Source organism: Oncorhynchus keta, chromosome 19 (genome assembly GCF_023373465.1).
Source record: "Oncorhynchus keta strain PuntledgeMale-10-30-2019 chromosome 19, Oket_V2, whole genome shotgun sequence".
In the NCBI taxonomy this organism is placed as follows: domain Eukaryota; kingdom Metazoa; phylum Chordata; class Actinopteri; order Salmoniformes; family Salmonidae; genus Oncorhynchus; species Oncorhynchus keta.
The window spans coordinates 62,366,794-62,388,067 of record NC_068439.1 but is presented as its reverse complement, the minus strand read 5'-3'; the positions used below and the strand labels follow the sequence as shown (position 1 = coordinate 62,388,067).

At 45.5% G+C, this 21,274-nt stretch overlaps 1 protein-coding gene across 4 annotated transcripts in view; it reads right to left on the bottom strand.

Moving 5' to 3' along the window:
- hivep2a (HIVEP zinc finger 2a) overlaps positions 1 to 21,274 on the bottom strand; it is a 122,976-nt gene that overhangs the window by 10,138 nt on the left and 91,564 nt on the right. For all 4 annotated transcript variants that reach the window (XM_052470978.1, XM_052470979.1, XM_052470980.1 and 1 more), the window contains 2 exons: positions 15,991 to 16,172; positions 83 to 151 (listed from right to left, as the gene is read on the bottom strand). The gene's annotated coding sequence lies outside the window, so the exon portion shown is untranslated. The remainder of the gene's footprint in view (positions 1 to 82; positions 152 to 15,990; positions 16,173 to 21,274) is intronic.

Genomic DNA, 21,274 nt, shown 5'->3' with positions numbered 1-21,274 from the left:
TATATATAAATGCCATGTACTGTAAAATAAGACATGATCTTAAAAATCCTGATTGGGTACATATTTATTATTGAACACTTACCGGTCTTAAAAAAAAGTGCTTCTTGATTTCTCTCTTTTTACAACTTCCAAAAGAAACTTCACTTAAGACCTGGAGAGAGGAGAGAGAAAGAATTCGGTGATTGAAACAAAACACTCACTGAGAAGTCACTGTTAATAACTTATGTCCCTAGGATTTTCCTCCATTTTCAAATAAATGAATCCCAGTTCGGTCATCTATATTCTCATGTACAGTGGCATGTAGTACAAAGAGTACAGTGCTAAACTAAACTGAAGTTGACTGAGTGTAGTTTCAAACTGAACCACCCCCTCTTGCTAACAGTGAGTCATCAGTACCAAATAGGCCCACATAGTTCCTAAAAGACACAGAAACTATAAATAAACATTTGTGGTTCTATTTCCGAGTGTTAACGTACAGAAACCACACCCACACCTGAATACAGAATGAACTCCAGTTTCTGAGGCTAACATGCTGAACCTGCAAGTCTATGCTGTGTATTTCCTGATTTCAGTTTTTTTTTCTCTGATTGCGACAGACACACACACACACACAAGGCCCCTTTGCTCTGGCGCTGCTGGGGTAAGAGCACGAGAGCTGTGTGACGCGGGTGTCTGGAGGCCAACGTGAGAACTAAAAATAGCCCAGCAGAAAACCATTGGTATTTTTAGCACCGGAAATATTTACTTTTGGTCCGTTTTTGTTTTCATTCACTTCAATGCTGTTACACAAAAGGAATGTGTGCAAACACCAGAGGGGTACACTACAAAGCAGGTTCAAGAAGCTAGCCAGCTAACTTTGGATTTCTTTTTTTAAAGAAGCTTGAAAATCGGCATGGTCTAATTGATTCAACAAACAAAAAAGCATATCTAACTTTAACTTTTTTTAATGAACCACAAAATCAACAGTCATTTCTGGTTGCTTATCAAAGTTAGCTGACTAACTTTGATCCAACCTTTCTAGTATACCCCTCTGGACATCCCATAAGCCCTCTGTGGAAGCCTGAGTTTCGCAACTACAGTTTCGCAACTACAGTATAAGGGGTTGGATCAACAATATCGTAAAACACCCATATATGTTTAAATTAAATCAAAAGCCAAATGTGTATGTTTCAAAACAGCCATGTTTTGCTACGTTTAAAAATAGGAAAATACAGAAACCAGTCTCAATTGAAACACACCTGTTGTTGATACCAACTTAATAATATATAATAATAATAATAATATATGCCATTTAGCAGACGCTTTTATCCAAAGCGACTTACAGTCATGTGTGCATACATTCTACGTATGGGTGGTCCCGGGACTCGAACCCACTACCCTGGCGTTACAAGCGCCATGCTCTACCAACTGTGCTACAGAAGGACCACATGAAATGCGCTTGATTGGCAGCTTTGTAAAGATAACGTAGATATAGATACATTCTGAGAGAGATATTCAGAGAGGAATAATAAATAACAAAGATGTCTAAACCTAAAGTACTTGTACCTGCCTCTTAACTCCTCCTAGCTTATTTTCACAAAATATATTCTCAATTGCTAGTATTTTGTGAAATAAGGGTCAACGGACGCAATTGAGCTTCATGATACCAGAGCAAACCTAGTTTGGGTGTGGAAAAGAGCAATCTGTCTAAGCTGGAGTCAGTTTCATATATCACACTTAATGGCGGCCACGTTGGCACACCCCTCGCCCCCTCTCCCCTCTCCACAATTGGGAGCATCTCCTTCCTTTAATGAATCTTTCTAGCTCTGCTGCTGGGCACCAGGGATGGGGATGCAATGCTGATAAACAGAAAAGTATCTCTTGTTAATCTATACAGATCTGCTACCATGGTGCTGAAGCATAAGCTTACCATTTTGTAAATCAAAGAAAAACTTTTGAATGGGTTATATTAAGTGCTATTCATCCCAACTAAAACCCTGTCCTATTTTCTGACTGAGTGTGGGTGAGAATACTCATTGGCATCCGTTTCAAGTGGAGTACCTGGAGGAATTGTGCGTGGGACAGTGACAGAGGCAGTGTGTCAGGGACACTTCGCTCTATAGAAACGGAACATCCTCAAAGATATAAACAGAAACACTCCACTGGATGATTCAAGCATTTTTCTCCATAGTCCAACAGTACATCATCTGATATGATGGCCCTCTGCCAACAACTGATGCCCCTGATAAGGTAGACATTTTTATTATACAGTACACCGGCCCCTACAGTAAGTTTCTGCACGCACACACACACATCAAGCCATGCACTACATATACCTCCATCAACCCCTCCTCCCCCAGAGGTATGCATAATGGGGGAGGACAGAACGCTGAGAGAGAGCCTCTGCCCACCTTCGGCCCAGTTCTGGTTTATGACTGGGGATATACGGGGAGTGTAGGAGGCTGCTAGCCTGGGGCAGTGCCATGCCCTATACACTGACGCACATCTCCATTGTGAAAAGATCAAACCTTACAGAGGCCCTTTAACTCTAGCAAAATACGTCCTCTTTCCAAAGCAGGGATTAGGTATTGAGCGTTCTTTGGGCAGGCAGATTCAGGAGAGAGGATTATAGAATGTTGTGCTATTTTGTGTGTCAATCACTTATGTGTGGCAGCCATAGTTATCCTTAAACCATTTGGCCAGCCAAGATGCCACATACCAATTTGAAGTGCTTGGAATTCCTTTCAACACTGAAATAGAGAATAGAGTGAATCCCGTTTTATTTTTCCTTCCCTCAAATACCAACATCTGAAGTTAAAATGAACCATGACGCCATATTTCTCCCTGTCCAACCAAAAGTTCAATGCAGGACAAGAGCACTGTAAATAAATACACAAACAAAATAGTGTAAATAAACGTCTTAATAACAGTCTTTAACACTGTTATTATCGACTGCTCTGCTGTTTTAGACCTGCCAGCATTACATGTTATAACACAAATAGAGACAATTCAATCAACCTCATCTGGTTCCAGTCCCATCTCTCTTACAGAGTTTGGCAATTCAAAAATGTGTGTAATTCCTCTAGAAACAAAGGTTAGTCACATGGGCAGACGCCTGTGTGCTTTGGTTATCGCTTCAACCAGAGGGCCATTTGATTAGCACAGTGGCCTAATTCAGTTGCCCGTCTGTGGGGTTGACCGTGACACACCCACCAGCGTGCGGTGGCGGTGGCGTGTTTTTAGGGCTCCGGTTACCCCCTTTTGTTTGTCCTCCTGGTGACATCACATTCACAACAGCCATGTAGGCAGGCACACACACACACACACAGGCCGTTTCTGATTTCCCTGAGCAGAAACAGGCACAGTTTCTTGTACTTTCCAGGGCAGACTCTGAATAATTCAAGGGATTGCTAATTGTTTCCATTCAGTAATTACAGAGTTTATGGTAGTCCTGCCTAGAAGTGCATCATGGTCAGTACCTCAGCCTCAGGAGGCCTAATGAGACCCCCAACTGAAACATCTTATTTATTTATCTGTGTGTTGGCTTGTTTCATTTTCTTTCTTTGTTTTTTCCCTCTGGCTTTTATGGGAAGATAGAACTGGCATAGAAACACATACATATCTGCATGCTATCGTTTCTTTATCTTTCCTTACAGTGGGAACGAGAGGGGAGCTGGGTCGGTGTGCTGTGGTCTTTGTTCCAGCTATCCAGCTCATTAGGGATGGAGGCAACTTTAACAGCTCCAACTGGCTTTATCAACTGCTAGCTGTGGGAAAATGTGAAAGGGCTCTGAAAATAGATTGAGGCAAGGCTCGTACAAATAAAGTATTGTGTGTTTTAGGCGCATCTGTCTCAACGTTGCCTTTCACCTGAACGGGTTCAGGGAATTATTCACAATGTGCTGTATTCAGAATCACTTGGTTCCCAAATGGACTGCATGTACATCATTGACAGAGCACACATGTTTGTGCGACTATAGAAAGGACTGAATCAGCTGTATTAATGATGCAGTCTTGGACACACTTCTCGGTTCTGTTCATTTGTGGCTCTAAAGGTGAACAAAAAGTAGCTTGCATGGTCTTCACCAGTCTGTATCGGGTATCAACATATTTCATATTGACCATGACTAAAATAGAATGGAATACAAACATCAGCAAAACAAAGCACTATAAATAAAGGCCCCTCGGCCCGCCACGGAAAAAAATATTTGAAACAGAAAATATCCCTGAATCTTATTGAAATCCTAGCAATAACTATTTTCACACTTAAACTTAACTCCCAGCAGCTTGGGTTTTGACAGCATGTGACGGGCACCATTTGCACAGCCAGCAGGTTTGGGGTGTGATTTTATCCCCTGTAAGCAGGTTCTGTGGATGTATCACCCAGGCTGTTTGCAAGTCAGCCTCCGGGAGTGTCATATTGACTCCTCATTAGGAGCCCAAAGATGAAGCACAGCCTGGAGCCGGGAGAGACTGCAGCTGGGAGATACTGCAGCCGGGAGAGACTGCAGCTGGGAGAGACTGCAGCTGGGAGATACTGCAGTCTGAGACTGTGAAGAGGCAGAATGCAACAGGCTGAAAAACCAGGGGAGAGAGAGAGACCATCCATCGCTCAAACAGATCCAGATGATCAGCAGAGCCAGTTTGGCCTGACAGAGCAATACTAAAATTACAACTACAGTGTACAGTGTATTATAGAAATGTATAAGATGGTATGTGTGAATGGGCAATGTCTATAGCATGATGGGATGGATATTTTGTTTCGGGACAAACTCTCTTCTGATTAAACTACTAGGTACAGGATTCAGACAAGAATCCTATCCAAACAGGCATCCGTCCTGTCATATCCAGGTCTATATTTCCAGCAGCAAGTAGGAGGTTTAGCTAGGCAGTTGAAAAGGATGGGAGGGGATATTTTTAACGTAGAGGATGTGTGTGTGAGTGAGTGGTGAAAAGAGAGAGCTGCGCTCTGCGTAGGTGAGAGGTTTCGGCTATTCTCATTCAGACTGGCTGAGGTGAGGAGTGTGGGTGACACTTCCTGTTTGAGGAACAAGCCTGAATGCTATGCAGCAGGGTGACCAAACTTAAGAATTGGCGTTACGAAAGAGGCTGGTTACACAAACTGGCTAGGCGGCTGGTCGCTCGCTCCGCTCGGGTCACCTCGACTCTCCGTCTGTGTGGGGTGAGAGTAGGAAGATGGCCACTCAATAGGCATAGCAAACCACACCTTAAATTGATGTGTGAACTGTGCGCAGCCCTGCAAAAGGTACAAACAATATGATAGTTGTTCCACCTTTACCTCTGACAGGCCAGGTGGAAATTCTTGCTTCTATTTGCCTTTGTTGTTGTGAGATACCGCAAACATATTTGGCATTGAACAAGTAAACATCATCCAGCAACAAATTCCAAACATATCGACGTTACAAAAATCTGGGCGCTGGGTTGTCTCTTAACAAATCGCTGTGTGCCAAATCTTCACTGGGCCATGACACCGGCCATTAAATAAGACATGGATATCAGCCCCCATGCCTGATGATGTTACTGCTGATTGTGATGAATGTTATCTGCTCATCCAAGAATGCTGGGCCATTATGAACAAGTCATCTACAGTAGGAGCACCGGCTATAAACACTATCTCTCTCCATGGTGCAGCACACACCTCACCTCACAGCCCCAAAGACACCGTTTGCTCATTTGTTTATGAGCTTTTGATTGGTGCATCCATCCGGTGTCTGATCCGACCTCTCCCTGGCTCTCTCCCAGAGGACATTAGTCAGTTCTAGAGACCAGGAGCAGAGCTGTCTGTTGGTGTTGGGTAAAGGACGACAATACAGAGCTGTCTGTTGGTGTTGGGTAAAGGACTACAATACAGAGCTGTCTGTTGGTGTTGGGTAAAGGACTACAATACAGAGCTGTCTGTTGGTGTTGGGTAAAGGACTACAATACAGAGCTGTCTGTTGGTGTTGGGTAAAGGACGACAATACAGAGCTGTCTGTTGGTTTTGGGTAAAGGACTACAATACAGAGCTGTCTGTTGGTGTTGGGTAAAGGACTACAATACAGAGCTGTCTGTTGGTGTTGGGTAAAGGATTACAATACAGAGCTGTCTGTTGGTGTTGGGTAAAGGACTACAATACAGAGCTGTCTGTTGGTGTTGGGTAAAGGACTACAATACAGGGCTCCGGGCAGCCGAGCGGAAATGGAGGAAAACTCGCCTCCCTGCGGACCTGGCATCCTTTCACTCCCTCCTCTCTACATTTTCCTCCTCTGTCTCTGCTGCTAAAGCCACTTTCTACCATTCTAAATTCCAAGCATCTGCCTCTAACCCTAGGAAGCTCTTTGCCACCTTCTCCTCCCTCCTGAATCCCCCCCCCCCCTCCTCCCTCTCTGCAGATGACTTCGTCAACCATTTTGAAAAGAAGGTCGACGACATCCGATCCTCGTTTGCTAAGTCAAACGACACCGCTGGTTCTGCTCACACTGCCCTACCCTATGCTCTGACCTCTTTCTCCCTCTCTCTCCAGATGAAATCTCGCGTCTTGTGACGGCCGGCCGCCCAACAACCTGCCCGCTTGACCCTATCCCCTCCTCTCTTCTCCAGACCATTTCCGGAGACCTTCTCCCTTACCTCACCTCGCTCATCAACTCATCCCTGACCGCTGGCTACGTCCCTTCCGTCTTCAAGAGAGCGAGAGTTGCACCCCTTCTGAAAAAACCTACACTCGATCCCTCCGATGTCAACAACTACAGACCAGTATCCCTTCTCTCTTTTCTCTCCAAAACTCTTGAGCGTGCCGTCCTTGGCCAGCTCTACCGCTATCTCTCTCAGAATGACCTTCTTGATCCAAATCAGTCAGGTTTCAAGACTAGTCATTCAACTGAGACTGCTCTTCTCTGTATCACGGAGGCGCTCCGCACTGCTAAAGCTAACTCTCCTCCTCTGCTCTCATCCTTCTAGACCTATCGGCTGCCTTCGATACTGTGAACCATCAGATCCTCCTCTCCACCCTCTCCGAGTTGGGCATCTCCAGGCGCGGCCCACGCTTGGATTGCGTCCTACCTGACAGGTCGCTCCTACCAGGTGGCGTGGCGAGAATCTGTCTCCTCACCACGCGCTCTCACCACTGGTGTCCCCCAGGGCTCTGTTCTAGGCCCTCTCTTATTCTCGCTATACACCAAGTCACTTGGCTCTGTCATAACCTCACATGGTCTCTCCTATCATTGCTATGCAGACGACACACAATTAATCTTCTCCTTTCCCCTTCTGATGACCAGGTGGCGAATCGCATCTCTGCATGTCTGGCAGACATATCAGTGTGGATGATGGATCACCACCTCAAGCTGAACCTCAGCAAGACGGAGCTCCTCTTCCTCCCGGGGAAGGACTGCCCGTTCCATGATCTCGCCATCACGGTTGACAACTCCATTGTGTCCTCCTCCCAGAGCGCTAAGAACCTTGGCGTGATCCTGGACAACACCCTGTCGTTCTCAACTAACATCAAGGCGGTGTCCCGTTCCTGTAGGTTCATGCTCTACAACATCCGCAGAGTACGACCCTGCCTCACACAGGAAGTGGCGCAGGTCCTAATCCAGGCACTTGTCATCTCCCGTCTTGATTACTGCAACTCGCTGTTGGCTGGGCTCCCTGCCTGTGCCATTAAACCCCTACAACTCATCCAGAACGCCGCAGCCCGTCTGGTGTTCAACCTTCCCAAGTTCTCTCACGTCACCCGCTCCTCCGCTCTCTCCACTGGCTTCCAGTTGAAGCTCGCATCCGCTACAAGACCATGGTGCTTGCCTACGGAGCTGTGAGGGGAACGGCACCTCAGTACCTCCAGGCTCTGATCAGGCCCTACACCCAAACAAGGGCACTGCGTTCATCCACCTCTGGCCTGCTCGCCTCCCTACCACTGAGGAAGTACAGTTCCCGCTCAGCCCAGTCAAAACTGTTCGCTGCTCTGGCCCCCCAATGGTGGAACAAACTCCCTCACGACGCCAGGACAGCGGAGTCAATCACCACCTTCCGGAGACACCTGAAACCCCACCTCTTCAAGGAATACCTAGGATAGGGTAAGTAATCCTTCTCACCCCCCTAAAAAGATTTAGATGCACTATTGTAAAGTGGCTGTTCCACTGGATGTCATAAGGTGTATGCACCAATTTGTAAGTCGCTCTGGATAAGAGCGTCTGCTAAATGACTTAAATGTAAATGTAAATGTAAATACAGAGCTGTCTGTTGGTGTTGGGTAAAGGACTACAATACTGAGCTGTCTGTTGGTGTTGAGAAAAGGACTACAACAGAGCTGTCTGTTGGTGTTGAGTAAAGGACTACAACAGAGCTGTATGTAGGTGTTGGGTAAAGGACTACAATACAGAGCTGTCTGTGGGTGTTGAGTAAAGGACTACAACAGAGCTGTCTGTAGGTGTTGGGTGAAGGACTACAACAGAGCTGTCTGTAGGTGTTGGGTAAAGGACTACAATACAGAGCTGTCTGTGGGTGTTGAGTAAAGGACTACAACAGAGCTGTCTGTTGGTGTTGGGTAAAGGACTACAACACAGAGAAGATGCTGTTCATACTCTGAGTGTCCAGTATTATGTGTTTGGTTGTATGTGCAGAAGAAGCTAAAGGGGTATATGTACAGTGCAACTGGTTTGGCCATGCCACCAGCCCAACGCCTCATCTTGAAGATGAATTAGCCCAGAATCATCTGTGGACTTTGGACAGGCTTGATAGGGAACAGAGCGTGACATCATTTCCCCAGACAAGCCAGTCCATGAGCCTGAGCCTGAGCCTGAGTAGACACACACACGCACGCACGCACGCACGCACGCACGCACGCACACGCACACACACACACACACACACACACACACACACACACACACACACACACACACACACACACACACACACACACACACACACACACACAACCGCATACACACACACAATATCACGCCAGCACACAATTGTCCTCTTTCTCACTCTCTTTCTCTCCCTCCCTCTCTTTCTCTCCTCATCCTCCTCTATCAGTGAGAGGCCTAATATGGGGTGCTGGGAGAGTTCAGTGGTCTGAGCATAGTGATTGGGGTGTCGAGCCAAAAGGCCGGGCCGGGCCCCCGCAGGCTGAGAGCCATTTAGAGAGGGAAAATCAGCTCCTTTCAACATGAGGTCATGCTTAATGCAACGGGAACTCTGGCGGCCTCGCCAGTGTCCCCAGCCTGATATACAGTTACCAATCAAACAAGTGGCCAGACGGACACAGACAAAAGGGAGAGGCGGTAAGTGTCGCCATGCTAAGGTCCTGGGGAGGCTAGGTTGAGGGAGGGAGGGGAAGGGAGGGACTGTGGGACACTCTGGGAGACCAACTGTGGGACAGGGCATAGAGGAAAACACCTCTCGCTGTGTCTGTGTACCGGCCCTCTGCTCTGAGATGCTCCAACAGGCATTTCAGACTGCTGCAATGCTAGAAAGAGCAACAACAAAAAGTCAGCAGCATGCAGCCAGGTTTTAGGATGTTTCTCCTGGAGGTGGTAACGGCTAAACATGCATGCTGAGTGCATTGTGGGATAAACCATGTGACCCAGCGTTGACTCTCTATGTTGTTGGAGGTGCAATTATGGGATTTCTCCAGCTAAGCAGCAGAACCAAGTATCCCTAGTTAATTCATGCTCCACAGCTGTAGACGTTTAATGTACATGTTTCCATTTAGCCCTGGATGAAACACATCACATCCTTTCTCTGGAAGGAAAAAGAAGGAGAATGAAGAAAAAGTCCAAGATAAAAAAAAGAAAAGGGCTTCATGTCGGTCTTAATTGTCTATGGAAAGACGGTCATATTTTCCACCGGGTAAGTTCCACCGGGTAAGCTTGAAACCATTACCGAGCCAGCCTTCATTACATTTTCCACAACATTTTGCAGAAATGACAGGAAGCAGCTGGAATGGTACCGATTAATTGTCTTCCTTACTTACAACACCATGCTTCATTGAAAGCCCACCGTATTTTCACCTACAGTAGAACTTCATGAGGTAGTCTGAACTTTAAATCAACATAAAATGGGCGACCAACAGTTAACCTTTAAAACCATGTAACCGTAGGAAAGAAGGACGCTTCCTTACGGACATGTCAGCTGTGAATATCTTGGATGGAGGATTAACACAGGTTTAATTAAGCCTGGAAGCTCGTCACGTGACATGTCCCCCCTTCCTCCCCATCAACATACCCCTCCTCCCCCACACAGAACCCTACTCCCCCACACAGATCCCTCCCAGCTCTCAAAGTTGTGGTATTCTATTCCTAATATATACTGCACACCATGGGGACCCCAAGATATCAAACAGGGTGTTGTACTATACATCAAACAGGGTGTTGAACTATATATCAAACAGGGTGCTGTACTATATATCAAACAGGGTATTGTACTATATATCAAACAGGGTGTTGTACTATATATCAAACAGGGTATTGTACTATATATCAAACAGGGTGTTGTACTATATATCAAACAGGGTATTGTACTATATATCAAACAGGGTATTGTACTATATATCAAACAGGGTATTGTACTATATATCAAACAGGGTATTGTACTATATATCAAACAGTGTGTTGTACTATATATCAAACAGGGTATTGTACTATATATCAAACAGGGTATTGTACTATATATCAAACAGGGTATTGTACTATATATCAAACAGTGAGTGGTACTATATATCAAACAGGGTGTTGTACTATATATCAAACAGGGTATTGTACTATATATCAAACAGGGTATTGTACTATATATCAAACAGTGTGTTGTACTATATATCAAACAGGGTATTGTACTATATATCAAACAGGGTATTGTACTATATATCAAACAGGGTATTGTACTATATATCAAACAGGGTATTGTACTATATATCAAACAGTGAGTGGTACTATATATCAAACAGGGTGTTGTACTATATATCAAACAGGGTGTTGTACTATATATCACACAGGGTATTGTACTATATATCAAACAGGGTGTTGAACTATATATCAAACAGGGTATTGTACTATATATCAAACAGGGTGTTGAACTATACATCAAACAGGGTGTTGAACTATATATCAAACAGGGAGTGGTACTATATATCAAACAGGGTGTTGTACTATATATCAAACAGGGTGTTGTACTATATATCAAACAGGGAGTGGTACTATATAGCAAACAGGGTGTTGTACTATATATCAAACAGGGTATTGTACTATATATCAAACAGGGTGTTGTGCTATACATCAAACAGGGTATTGTACTATACATCAAACAGGGTATTGTACTATATATCAAACAGGGTATTGTACTATATATCAAACAGGGTGTTGTACTATATATCAAACAGGGTGTTGTACTATACATCAAACAGGGTGTTGAACTATATATCAAACAGGGAGTGGTACTATATATCAAACAGGGTGTTGTACTATATATCAAACAGGGTGTTGTACTATATATCAAACAGGGTGTTGTACCATACATCAAACAGGGTGTTGAACTATATATCAAACAGGGTGTTGTACTATATATCAAACAGGGTGTTGTACTATATATCAAACAGGGTGTTGTACCATACATCAAACAGGGTGTTGAACTATATATCAAACAGGGTGTTGTACTATATATCAAACAGGGTGTTGTACTATATATCAAACAGGGTGTTGTACCATACATCAAACAGGGTGTTGAACTATATATCAAACAGGGTGTTGTACTATATATCAAACAGGGTGTTGTACTATATATCAAACAGGGTGTTGTACCATACATCAAACAGGGTGTTGAACTATATATCAAACAGGGTGTTGTACTATATACCAAACAGGGTATTGTACTATACATCAAACAGGGTGTTGAACTATATATCAAACAGGGTGTTGTACTATATATCAAACAGGGTGTTGTACTATATACCAAACAGGGTGTTGTACTATATATCAAACAGGGTGTTGTACTATACATCAAACAGGGTGTTGAACTATATATCAAACAGGGTGTTGTACTATATATCACACAGGGTGTTGAACTATATATCAAACAGGGTGTTGTACTATATATCCTCTCTTCTCCAGACCATTTCCGGAGACCTTCTCCCTTACCTCACCTCGCTCATCAACTCATCCCTGACCGCTGGCTACGTCCCTCCCGTCTTCAAGAGAGCGAGAGTTGCACCCCTTCTGAAAAAACCTACACTCGATCCCTCCGATGTCAACAACTACAGACCAGTATCCCTTCTCTCTTTTCTCTCCAAAACTCTTGAGCGTGCCGTCCTTGGCCAGCTCTACCGCTATCTCTCTCAGAATGACCTTCTTGATCCAAATCAGTCAGGTTTCAAGACTAGTCATTCAACTGAGACTGCTCTTCTCTATATCAAACGGAGGCGCTCCGCACTGCTAAAGCTAACTCTCTCTCCTCTGCTCTCATCCTTCTAGACCTATCGGCTGCCTTCGATACTGTGAACCATCAGATCCTCCTCTCCACCCTCTCCAGGGAGTTGGGCATCTCCGGCGCGTACCCAAACGGTGTTGCGTCCTACCTGACAGGTTGCTCCTACCAGGTGGCGTGGCGAGAATCTGTCTCCTCACCACGCGCTCTCACCACTGGTGTCCCCCAGGGTCTGTTCTAGGCCCTCTCTTATTCTCGCTATACACCAAGTCACTTGGCTCTGTCATAACCTCACATGGTCTCTCCTATCATTGCTATGCAGACGACAAACACAATTAATCTTCTCCTTTATCCCCTTCTGTGACCAGGTGGCGAATCGCATCTCTGCATGTCTGGCAGACATATCAGTGTGGATGACGGATCACCACCTCAAGCTGAACCTCAGCAAGACGGAGCTCCTCTTCCTCCCGGGGAAGGACTGTTCCATGATCTCGCCATCACGGTTGACAACTCCATTGTGTCCTCCTCCCAGAGCGCTAAGAACCTTGGCGTGATCCTGGACAACACCCTGACGTTCTCAACTAACATCAAGGCGGTGTCCCGTTCCTGTAGGTTCATGCTCTACAACATCCGCAGAGTGTTGACCCTGCCTCACACAGGAAGCGGCGCAGGTCCTAATCCAGGCACTTGTCATCTCCCGTCTTGATTACTGCAACTCGCTGTTGGCTGGGCTCCCTGCCTGTGCCATTACACCCCTACAACTCATCCAGAACGCCGCAGCCCGTCTGGTGTTCAACCTTCCCAAGTTCTCTCACGTCAAACCCGCTCCTCCGCTCCCTCCACTGGCTTCCAGTTGAAGCTCGCATCCGCTATCAAGACCATGGTGCTCGCCTACGGAGCTGTGAGGGGAACGGCACCTCAGTACCTCCAGGCTCTGATCAGGCCCTACACCCAAACAAGGGCACTGCGTTCATCCACCTCTGGCCTGCTCGCCTCCCTACCACTGAGGAAGTACAGTTCCCGCTCAGCCCAGTCAAAACTGTTCGCTGCTCTGGCCCCCAATGGTGGAATAAACTCCCTCACGACGCCAGGACAGCGGAGTCAATCACCACCTTCCGGAGACACCTGAAACCCTACCTCTTCAAGGAATACCTAGGATAGGGTATATATCAAAAGGGGGTAATAATCCTTCTCCCCCCTTCTCCCCCAACAAGATTTAGATGCAAAGTGGCTGTTCCACTGGTTGTCAAATAGGTGTTTGCACCAATTTGTAAGTCGCTCTGGATAAGAGCGTCTGCTAAATGACTTAAATGTAATGTAATGTAAATGTGTTGTACTATATATCAAACAGGGTATTGTACTATATATCAAACAGGGTGTTGAACTATATATCAAACAGGGTGTTGTACTATATATCAAACAGGGTGTTGTACTATATATCAAACAGGGTATTGTACTATATATCAAACAGGGTGTTGTACTATATATCAAACAGGGTGTTGTACTATATATCAAACAGGGTATTGTACTATATATCACACAGGGTGTTGAACTATATATCAAACAGGGTGTTGTACTATATATCAAACAGGGTGTTGTACTATATATCAAACAGGGTATTGTACTATATATCAAACAGGGTGTTGTACTATATATCAAACAGGGTGTTGTACTATATATCAAACAGGGTATTGTACTATATATCAAACAGGGTGTTGAACTATATATCAAACAGGGTGTTGTACTATATATCAAACAGGGTGTTGTACTATATATCAAACAGGGTGTTGAACTATATATCAAACAGGGTGTTGTACTATATATCAAACAGGGTGTTGTACTATATATCAAACAGGGTGTTGTACTATATATCAAACAGGGTGTTGTACTATATATCAAACAGGGTGTTGAACTATATATCAAACAGGGTGTTGTACTATATATCAAACAGGGAGTGGTACTATATATCAAACAAGCTATTGTACTATATATCAAACAGGGTATTGTACTATGCCGCTGGGTAAATCCAGTGGAACAGTATACCTCATAGCCTCCAAGTATTTAAACTGCTGCGAGCTCTATAAAGACAAGTCGAAGGCAAAACAAGAAGGGGAGGCCGTGATCCTGGTGGATGAGACTGGTGGATGAGAGGACAAAGTCAAACATCTGCCACCGATGTGCCTCCCTGCCTGGTCCAACCAGGGTCGCACCCTAGACCAAATCAATTACTCTCGTCACTGTCCAAAGTTAACAGCCCTGCTTATGGTGAGTATACCATCATGAGCCGGGTGTCTAACCCACTGACACTGCCTACCATAGACAACACTGTAAAGGGATACTACTTGCACACAGCAAGGATCCGTAGTTCAGACTCCTGGCAATGTACACATCGGGATATCTAGCACAAATGTTACCAAGTGTATGGGAGTCAATGGGCTAGTCGAATGGGTTTCCCTTCCCTGAAGAAACAGCTAGCTACACCACGAAGTTCATTCAGATTAACCAACATAGTAACAAACAGAGGAGCTCCTGTCAGAAAAGGGAGAGGGGAGAGGAGGGAGAGGAGAGAGAAGGGAGAGGAGAGAGGAGGGAGAGGGGAGAGGAAAGAGGAGAGAGAAGGGAGAGGAGAGAGGAGGGAGAGGAGAGAGGAGGGAGAGGAGAGAGGAGGGAGAGGGGAGAGGAGGGAGAGGAGAGAGAAGGGAGAGGAGAGAGGAGAGAGGAGGGAGAGGAGGTAGACAGAGGAGAGGAGAGAGAAGGGAGAGGAGAGAGGAGGGAGAGGGGAGAGGAGAGAGGAGAGAGAAGGGAGAGGAGAGAGGAGGGAGAGGAGAGAGGAGGGAGAGGAGAGAAAGGAGAGAGGAAAGAGGAGAGAGAAGGGAGAGGAGAGAGGAGAGAGGAGGGAGAGGAGTTAGACAGAGGAGAGGAGAGAGGAGAAGGAGGAGAGGAGAGGCGTGAGCTGGTGGAGGTATGACAGGTGGAATATGATCTAGATGAAAGGTGACAGAATAATTCAGGGCATTAGATGGGGAGTCAGTGGGGAGTAGGGCAGAGAGGACCACTGACTAAATAAACACACAGCCATAACCAATTGTGCATAAACACATAATTGAGAAATAAACAAAACACATTGTCTGCTTCCTGGTGGTACTGCAAGGTCCCAAATGTTCTTCTGTACTTATACTCACCTATTGAACAGCCAGTAAATCATGAGCAATATTTGTATCACCTTTATCATGAGTCAACCACAGCCTGTAGATCAGATAGCATCAGGCCTGTCCTTTTATCTCCCATCTGCTAGCACGCAGCTAAAGCGAACACACACCCCTTCCAGATGTGAGGCTCACTGAGACAAGGTGTCTGTTCCTAACATTCCCCTTATTTCCATTCTAAACACATGCACTCCTGACTCCTGTGTGTGTGTGTGTGTGTGTGTGTGTGTGAGTGTGTGTGTGTGTGTGTGTGTGTGTGTGTGTGTGTGTGTGTGTGTGTGTGTGTGTGTGTGTGTGTGTGTGTGTGTGTGTGTGTGTATGAGTGTGTGTGTGTGAGTGTTATGAGTGAGCGTGTGTGTGTATGTGTGTGAGTGTGTGTGTGTACAGTTACCTGCGTGATCTCAGAGGACTTGAGGTGGTGATTGAGCCTGGCACTGTTTAGAGGTCTTCGGTCCGCTTGGTTGGGAGCAAGGTGGTGTGGTCACTGGGTCAGGCTGGTGGGAGGAGGGTGAGGAGTGGGGGTTCAGAGATCAGGATGACCCCTTGGCCAGGGGGCGGAGATGACACAGACCACTGGAGAGAAACAGCAAGAAGAGAACCATTTATACACCTGCTGATGTCATAAAAATAAAAACCTGCCATAGAAAATCCAATAGACTGGTTCGGAATGGGCCAATGAATCAAACCAATTTTATCGTCGCTCTATCAATCTGCTTTTATTATTTAACAAAGTTTCAGCACTTTGGTCGGGCTCCATATGGTTAATGGAACACCACCTGCCAAAACGGTCCCAGAGGGGGCCTCAGACAATTGAGGCATACTGCCGAGTCATAGGGATAAGTTCATTATCCCAGATATACTACCGGGAAGAGAAGTATGGTCTCATACTGACAACACCCTCTCGGATTCAAGCAAACACAAGGACAGACACCTTGTATTATGTCCCTCTCTCCCGCACACTGTTGTGTGTATTGACGTCAAGTATAGAAGAGAAAAAGCACGTGTCATTTTACAGGAGGTCCACGTCAGCCTCTCCCATTAGAAGGACGACAGCTTTTGACATTTGGTATGGCGCTGTCACCGTGATAGTGTTGTATGGTACAATGAGCTCATATTTCATGGGATATCTAAGGTATGACTCAAAATGGAGAAATTGCCTGATAGAGCTAAGCTGTAACAATAGGCCTGAGCTCTTTCTACCATACATATCTCCCTCTGTTAGGAGAGGGTCAAATTGATGCTCTCTTTTCCAACCTGACAGCACCTGACAAATAAGACAAATGTTATCGGCGTAAAAGAGGAGCGGGCATAATTAGGTTGGTTGTTAATCTAAAGGACGGTGAGAGAGAGCGAGAGAACTTTCTTTCATCATCCTCCATGAAAATGCCAGCGTGAAACTCTGCTCGATCCATCCATTACCTCCTCGGCCTCGCTGACAAATCACAGATATTAAATTACCAGAGACCCAGGGAGCCAAGGCAACTGAAATATGGGAGAGGAGACACTATCTTTGTCTAATTCTCTTCCTCTCATCCTTTCCCTTTCTCTCATCCTCTTTCTTCCTTTCTTTCTTTCTTTCTTTCTTTCTTTCTTTCTTTCTTTCTTTCTTTCTTTCTTTCTCCTTTTCCCTCTCACACTCTTTTCCTTTCTTTCTCGCTATCTGTAGCTTTCTCTCTCCCCTCTTTCTCTCTCACCCCATTTATCTCTCTGACCACAGACTCGGCCCACCCTTCAGGGAGAGGGAAGATGTAATCCCATTGCTATGGTAAGGCCCCAGCCCTCGGCCCACTGGCTGGGTCTGATGCATGGACGCATTTCAATGTGATTTCGCAATAAAAGGGACCTCTCCCTGATTAAATACAGTATGGAGAGAGGCCTAAAAAAAACACTGGCCATAGTAAACTGAACTCAACCACTCGGTGTTCCTCCATTTGATATGTGTTTTTATCCAGGACAGGGGTGGTATACTGGGCTGTTCATCTATTTTTACCTCAGAACCCTTTCCACTACACTGGATAATACATGATTCATAGATGCAGGCTTTCTGAGAGGAAGCTGTGAAGTGGTCTATTCCTGATGGCAGGTAAGGTTGTTTTTTGAGATGTTCTCCTGGACTTTATTTCGCTCTCTCTCTGACTCAGGATGCTGTGACTCAGGCCAGGCCAGAGGGCAGAGAGCAAGGGGCCAGGTTGCCCATCTCCGTGTGTCTCTATGAGTCTACCTCCTCTAGTAAGGTAGAATATTACCTCAGTTCGTCTGACCTAAGCCTGCTGGGCAGGGGTCCTTTGAGGCAAGAGGCAAGATAACCCTTAACCTTTCCATGGGGATGTACAACTCTCTCAGCAACAAAAGAGCATAGGTTAGCTAGCTTAAATCTAGCTATGTCAAATTCCACGCCCTGTTCCAATGCATGATTCCACCAGAAACAAAAATAAAGACATACTATCCTCTCTTTCACACAATGTAAGTCGATGTCCAAAAACGACAGTACAGTACAGCTAATCGGATCGATATGCCTAATGTACTGCCCTGAACTGTTGCAGAGTGTCTCAGAACACCAATAGATGACTTCAAGTTCATCACCCATAATTAAAAAGTGTTTCATGAATGTTTCTTATCCTCTTGGTAATAAGTCAAATCATGATCTATGACAGTTTATGGCACATTATGGAACTTGCCATGACTCAAAAGTAAAACAGTTGGCTAGCAACCAAGTACAGTATGCTATTGAGACACCAATGCATGTATCATAACACTAATGTCATTAGTCATAATAATAAATATCTATCATGGGTGTTATGTGAGGGTAATAAAAATGATAGTGTAGTGGTTGGGACTCTAATTTGTCCCACAGAACTCACTCAGAGATTGCTGCTCAGCCTAGAGGATTAGGCCTTATCTGCCTCCATAAAACTTTGATAAAAATATGTTTGATGAGGTCCCTGAAATTCCATCAGGTTTAGGAACATCAAAACAGAACTATAGAAATAGCAGAAGAACTATTCTGGATCTCTGTCTGCTATTTACCAGAAGATGAGCATCTTGCCAAGTCAGAACTAGCCGAGCACTTGCGCCCAAACCAAACCCACGGGCTGTAGTCATACAGAATAGAGATGGATCCTCTTCTGAGAAGAAGTGAGCCATTTGTTTCAATGTGGGCCTGTTGGCAGCCTGTTTACAGACAGAGAGCAGTTCCTCAGAGATTTGAGTAAGTGCTGTGTTCATTGACTCCTAGTGGGAGAGCACTGCTCTGCTCCGGCAGCATAGGGGGCTATTCTTATCTCTAAAAATCACTATGTGGGCCTGTGAAAGATGCGCAGTTCCAAGGACGAACTTCCATGAAAAATACTAGAACAGCAAGGCTGTTACATATACTCATCACTGCAACATCTCCAGTAATCTCTGAAACATCTGAACCGCATTTGTTAAAATAATTAGTCCTGAAAGAGTCACAGGAAACATCCTCTTACCTGTCCTGAAGTCAAACTAAAAAGGGAGCAATAACTGGAAAATGGAAACAAAAAAATCTGTCCTTTATTAAAAATAGCAAACTTCCAGTTTCATACATTCTTTCCAATCCATTGGCTGTGGTTAGATATTCACTAAAAACAAGTTCCATGTTTACACTGTATGTTCTGCGGTGCAAAAATACCCCCAGTATTATTTGTGCAATAATTCATCCTCCCTCCTGCCTACTGCAGTGGCGCAGTCAGGAAGAAGCCGTCACAGCTACACTCCTTATTATTGTCTCAATCTCAATTGGATTACAGTGCAGGAGAATTTAATACCATACACATTATGGTACTTTCTAATCCTGATCCGGGCCCTGCATTTCTCTGAAACACCAACATCTTCCTGAGGAAGAACAAATCCAGTCACGCTTGTCTGACAGCAGGACTGTAGCTGCAGTGGCGTCGACGCATGGCAAGGATGGATGCACCAGAAAGACCCCAGCACTCTGAACGTAACAACCCTCTTATGTAATCACTCAATTCTTAAACACTTGTTTCCATTTAAGTGCCGCTTTAACTCAATAGAAGATACAAGTGCATTGTTTGGCTAAGGTATAAGACGGGACACGTACGAGACAAACTAAAGAAAGCAGAGCTTGAAAAAACACTTTTGTAAAACTTTTTTTTAAATCTACCGCAACCATCACAATTGCAGTACATTGGACAATGTTTATTGTGATGGCCTCAAAAAACAGTGGCTGACAACCACTGTCTCGGTTTGAACTGAACTAAACTGAACTGGGGGTTGGAGATGACCCTCCTGCTCTTCTCCACTTCCACAACATTATTCAGCTGATAAAATTTTTATGCGTAGTAATACAGGAGAGTTAGTGGGATCATTGGAAGTGGCATTAAGAAGCTAAATGTATCACAGTGTGAGGTGCCCTGAGGCCACCGGGCCTGTCATCACCTCCTGCCCTACTCCCCCTCCTCACCCCCACCCCCACCAACGGGGCTGAAACCATGGGAACAGACGAGCGCCCTGTCAGGTGCACCTGCATCGGCTTGACACCTCCTCTACCCTAGACGACAAACGTCCCCTTCTCTCTCACTCCATGCTTCTCTCTCTCTTCTCCTGTCCTCCTCTCACTTTCTCTCCCCTCTCCTTTTTGCTCCTCTCCTCAGCCCAGAAACAGTCAGCCCTCCACAGCACATGTTGGTTTAAGTCCTATTCACCAGGAAAACCATGGCTGTCAACCTCCCTAACACAATCCTATAATGTAGGGGCCAATTAGGCTATATAATGGGCTGGAGTGGCAGGGACGCAGGGTTGACAAAGCTCCCGCTGCCCGTCCTCGCCACGTGCTCTCTGACACATTTCTTTGGCATCAGTCACGGCCTCACGTCTGCCCTGTGGCCTTTTGCTCGGAGAGAGAACAGCGGAACTCACTGCACACATACATGCTGCTGGGGGAACAAAGCCCCCTGTGTGTTTCAGTACCCTCTAACTCCGTGGCTATGTCTCTGTCTTTCCCCCTTCTCTCTCACTCCATGCCTATCTCTCTCTTTCTCCTTCTCTCTCACTCCATGCCTATCTCTCTCTCTCCTTCTATCTCACTCCATGCTTCTCTCTCACTCCATGCCTCTCTCTCTCTCCTTCTCTCACTCCATGCTTCTCTCTCCTTTTCCTTCTCTCTCACTCCATGCCCCTCTCTCTCTTTCTCCTTCTCTCTCACTCCATGCCCCTCTCTCTCTTTCTCCTTCTCTCTCACTCCATGCCTATTTCTCTCTTTCTCCTTCTCTCTCACTCCATGCCTCTCTCTCTCTCCTTCTCTCACTCCATGCCTCTCTCTCCTTCTCTCACTCCATGCCTCTCTCTCCTTCTCCTTCTCTCACTCCATGCCTCTCTCTCCTTCTCCTTCTCTCACTCCATGCCTCTCTCTCCTTCTCCTTTTCTCTCACTCCATGCCTATTTCTCTCTTTCTCCTTCTCTCACTCCATGCCTCTCTCTCTCTCCTTCTCTCACTCCATGCTTCTCTCTCTTTCTCCTTCTCTCTCACTCCATGCCTATTTCTCTCTTTCTCCTTCTCTCTCACTCCATGCTTCTCTCTCCTTCTCCTTCTCTCTCACACCATGCCTCTCTCTCTTTCTCCTTCTCTCTCCCTCCCAGCCTTCGGCTGTCTATAAGGGTCTGGGTGCTGGAGGATGAGGATCATCTCTCTC